Here is a 5,252-nt window from a genome sequence, read left to right as displayed (position 1 = left end):
GATGGAGCATGGGTACTAAGCAAACATATACATGATATTCATCCATGTTCATTTTGTGGTAAAGACTTAGCACCAGAATGAAGCAAAACCCTGCACCTAATGTAAGGTGTTATCTTAGGGTAAGGGGAAGAAGCTATAGGTATGCTCCAGGAGCTGGCATAAACTGGATGGGGTCTGGGGTTCATTTTCTTTTTCTTTCTTTCTTCTTCTTCTTCTTCTTTTTTTTTTTTTTTTTTTTTTTTTCATTTTCTTGAGTAAGGAATGCAGGGCCTTCTTTTTTCATGGGCTGGGACCCTATCAGTTGACCTTGAGTTCAGGTTTCTGCAGAGACAGCTAGTGGATTTATTAGTGGGATCTGAAAAGGCTCAATAGCTGATTGGAAACAGTTCTCTAAAAAACATGAATAAAATTTTCTCCTAGTTTTAACCTCATTAACCCATGGGGCATGGTTTCAGTTTTGCGGTTATTGAAACATAGTTTTACATTGTACTTTCTAACCTACTAATGCCATCAAATAAATGGGTGCCACTATTTGAGGAGCACATTTATAAAATTGAAAAGATGGATACCAATGTAATGTTGAATGAAATTGGTCACAAAATGCTTTCTAGATCTGCAATGTTCAATAAGGTAACCACTAGCCACATGTGACTATATACATTTAAATTGAAATAAATTAAATTAAAAATGCAATTCCTCTGTCATACTAGCCACATTTCTACTACTTAGTAGTCAGCTGTAGCTTGTGGCTGTTATATTGGACAACACCAATATAGAATATTTCCATCAGCACCGAAATTTCTTTTGGAGAGTACTGACCTAGAATATGAACTTATTTTAAATTAACGTATAGGGGCACCTGGGTGGCTCAGTCAGTTGGGTGTCCGACTTAAGCTCAGGTCATGATCTCACAGTTTGTGGGTTCAAGCCCCATGTCGGGCTCTGTGCTGTCACTGCAGAACCTGGAGCCTGCTTCAGATTCTGTGTCTCATTCTCTCTCTGCCCCTCTTCCAATTATGCTCTGTCTCTCTCTGTCTTTCCAGAATAAAGAAATGTAAAAAAAATTTTTTAACTAAAGTATATATATCAGATATCTTCATGTGTATGTATGTGTATCCATAAATTAAAGGGTTCCATCTATTATATAAGATTTTTACTTTTAATTTTTATGAAATTCAGCTATTAACTGGACATGAAATTTTAGAATATTTGAAATTACCACACTCCTTATAGAAATCTGTATTTGGTCACAGTGTTTACTTTTTAAAATACCTGCCTCATAATGTCTGTTAAAAATCCTTTATCATATGGTCCAGCAATTCACTTCTGGATATATAACCCAAAGAATCGAAAACAGAGATTTTAAATATGTATTTGTAAACCCATGTTTATCATATAATTTTTCACAAGAGCCCAAAGATGGAAGCAACCTAAGTGTCCATCCATGGATCAATGGTTAAACCAAATGTGGTATATGCATATAATGGAATATTATTCAGCCATAAAAAAGAATGAAATCTTGCCACTTGTAATGACATGATGGATGTAGAAAGTATAGTGCTAAGTAAAATAAATCAAGGGATGCCTGGCTGGCTCTGTCAGTAGAGCATGCAGCTCTTGATCTCGGAGTCGTGAGTTCAAGCCCCACGGTGGGGGTAGAGACTACTAAAAAAAATAAGTTAAAAAAATCACATGTTAAAATAAATCAGTCAGAGAAAGACAAATACCATATAATTTCACTTGTATGTGGAATTTAAGAAACAAAACAAGTGAACAAAGGAATAAAGAGACAAACCAAAAACCAGACTCTTAACTATAGGGAGCAAACTGATGGTTACCAGAGGGGAGGCTGTTGGGGGTTGGGTGAAATAGGTGATGGGGATTAACAGCACACTTATCATGATAAGCACTGAATAATATTCAGAATTGTTGAATCACTGTATCGTACACCTGAAACTAACATAACAGTGTTTATTAACTATACTGGAATGACAATAAAAAAAATAAATACATCATTGGCCATTAGCAACTGATTCAACCTTCAGCCCCTCCCTCCTTCCTGAAGGTCCAGGAGGAAGGACTGAAAGTGCCAATCGTCTAATTTCTCTCATCATAGGAAACTCCAAAGTTTAGAAGCTCTGTGCTTGAAAACTGGGATGAAGACCAAGTCAATGTTTCTTATTAAAAAGCACAGTTGTGGTGCCTGACTGGCTCAGTGAAGCATGCAACTCTTGGTCTTGGGGTTGTGAGTTCAAGGCCCACATAGGGTATAGAGATTACTTAAAAATAAAATCTTTTATTTTTTAAATGACAATTACTATGATGACTGAAAAATGATATTGTTTAATTTCATTGTCCTTGAGATCTGCTGAACTCTCGGTCCAGGATCAGTCCATCGGGCTGTCTGGCACCATGTTCCTGTCTCTGCCTTCTGAAGTCCTGTTTAGTGTCTCCAGTAGGCTCATCTCTGGAAAATCTGAAGATGTGTTCAGAAAAACACGTTTCCAAGATGAGCGAGAGAGATTTAGAGTCCAGGCCGAAGATATAAAATACATTGCATGTCACTGTCTGTCCGTCTTGCTCTGGCTCTGGAGAAATAAGACAACCAATAATAATATTGGTGCCATTTTCTGTAGCTTCTATGCCTTGAACTCTCTCATCTCAGAGATCCTGTTCCTGGTCTTGTCTCTGTTCTAAGTCTTCATCATCAGGTTCTCTTTTTCTCTGGACACGGAATCTGGATCTCTGATTTTGAAAACAAATTTGGACTCTTGATTCAGGAATGCCAATTTCCTTAGCAGTTGCTCTCTGGAATCAATGCCAGGATATGGGTTGTTCATAAATGCCTCAATGAGGTTGTGTAATTGTGTGGAAGTATAGCTGGTACTGTTGCAGAGTATATGGCCAGAGTTGGAGTCGCAAAAGATGAGTCTGCAAACAAAATGCAGTTAAGTGAAGGTCCTCATACTCGAGTCAGAATGAAGCCCCAACTCCAGAATGAAGCTTCTTTTTATTAGGACAGTTGCTAAAGTCTACATGCATAAAGCCAGCTAAGCAAGTATGTTAATCAATGTAATGGTTTAACTTTTCAAGGTTGAATTTCGAGTTAATTGGTTTCTATAGCAGGTACAGCACCATCTGTCTTCTCTACTTTGAATGTCCTTTTCAGGATGATCTTGGTCTTGGCTTAATTCTAACTCCTTATCGGGTTCTGATTTTTTCTGGCCCTGATACCTAGCTCTTCAATTCCGAAACCAAATCGGGATTTTAGACTCTTCAGTGTTGACTTCTAAAGCAAGTTTTTGTTTGATAGCATAACCTGGGTAAAGATTTTGGTCAAATGCTTTGATGAGGATTTTCAATTGATCTTCTGTGAATTTGGTGTGGCTGTGTCTATGATTCATTGCTATGGTCTTGTTTGGAGAGTTATCTTGAGCCATGTTGGAAGAGAGTTCTGGTTCTTTTAAATAATTTTCTCTTTGGTCATGGACTTATTGTCATACACATTAGATGGGGGCAAAGTATATCTCTCTAAAGAGAAAGTAGAAGAAAAAAGAAAGACAAAGAGACAGAAAGAGAGGAAGGAAGGAAGGAAGGAAGGAAGGAAGGAAGGAAGGAAGGAAGGAAGGAAGAAAGAAGGGAGGGAGGGAAGAAGGGTATGGGAGGCTTAAGTCATGAACATTTAGGGGTTTTAGTGATAAAGAGCTTTTGATTTGTGTCCAATGACAAAACAAAATTCTCCATTAGATCCGCTTCTGAAATCAGGAAGTTAAATGGTGGCCAAAAGTCATGTAAGTGGAGAATAAGCTTTGAGCAAGGGGAGAAAATAAACAAACAAATAATTTTCTCTGTTTACAATCAAGGAAATTTTTTATCCATTGTTCATAATCTTTCTCTTCTATTATTACTTTAACAAGATAATGCAGTCTGAAAAAGAAACTAAATGAAACCATATTATATTTTATTATTATTATTATTATTTTTATTTTGGGAAAAATTATGTTTTCTAGTTCCAAAAATTCTGAGTAAAAAAGCACTGAAGTAGAGTGAAAAGTAGAACTTATTCAGAGCAAATTAAAGAACAGCAGTTACCTATAAAGCTGTCAAATGGCACTGTTAATTATAGTAATTTTTCTATAATTTAATGTAATCTTGACCCCTGTCACATGTTAATACAGCGTGAAGAATAGTGGGTTAAAAAACATGCTTATTAATGAATTGGAGATATAACGTGACATTGTTTTTTCTTTTGAAATATCTCAATATTAGAATTAGCAGAGCCTAGACAATTTCAATATATAATTATGTCTGTATCTTGCTAGTTAGTGCTGTGATTAAGAGACATTTAATTTTTATTATGTTGTAGATGGCAGGTTGATTTTTGAGTCAGGTATAACAAGGATAACTCCGGACATGAACTCTGTAACATGAATTGTAATTTGTCAGCTAGGAGGCTTCTGCTGGAGACTTCTAGCAGGAAGACAAACTAGAGTTAAAGTGGAGGCGAGTCCTTAGATGATTGTCTCTACTATTTCAGTGACTGTTCTGGTGAAAATAATTGCAACAGAAATAAGGTAAATGCAATTTTTTTTTAGTCTTGTTGTGTTGACCGATCAGTGTCATGACATATTCACTCTATCAATGTGTTTCCCATTTTGCACCTCCTCACCAAATACGCACACATATACCTTCATAAAAATTACTAACAATGTGTACTGCTAGTTTCTTCATTTCCAATTCCATTCATGAAAGCCACAAGATAAGATTTTGGATAGGAAGAGAGTAATTTCATTATTTATACAAATAAAGATAGCTTCCTCCGTTGGGAAGAACTTTGGGGGGTAGTTCCCCCTTTCTGTTGGTTGTGATTTTTCTCAGCTATAATACTACTCTTCATCACCTCTTCCAATCACCAATATATAATAAAAGTGAAATATTAAATTAGCGTGAAAATGATGAATGTTCCAGAATTATTCTTTGGAAAAGGGTAGTCACTTTAGATCTACTAAATCAACCTGCAAGACCATGATAAAAGGTTATCAAGAGCATAGGATGATAACTTCTGATTTTTTGTTGGTCTGACAATACTGGGCAAGTTAATGAATAGTATTAGAAGCACAGAGCTCAGGGTGACTTTGAGAGAGTGCTAGACTGTATAAACGATGCATATAAGCCACTCCAAACAAATGGAAATGTGTGCTGTATAAGAACATTATTTGTTTAATGGATTGGGTGTAACAAGAACATTCTTC

General features: G+C 36.2%; 1 pseudogene; it reads right to left on the bottom strand.

Annotated features, from left to right (window-relative positions):
• Positions 1–2,661: 2,661 nt before the first annotated feature.
• On the bottom strand, positions 2,662–3,440 carry LOC112867855 (double homeobox protein A-like; annotated as a pseudogene).
• Between the last annotated feature and the right edge of the window lie 1,812 nt (positions 3,441–5,252).

The sequence above is a fragment of the Puma concolor genome, chromosome B4 (genome assembly GCF_028749965.1).
Source record: "Puma concolor isolate L17-30 chromosome B4, mPumCon1.1.hap2, whole genome shotgun sequence".
NCBI classification, from domain to species: domain Eukaryota; kingdom Metazoa; phylum Chordata; class Mammalia; order Carnivora; family Felidae; genus Puma; species Puma concolor.
The sequence above is the reverse complement of the archived record's forward strand: the minus strand, read 5'-3'. Positions and strand labels throughout refer to the sequence as shown.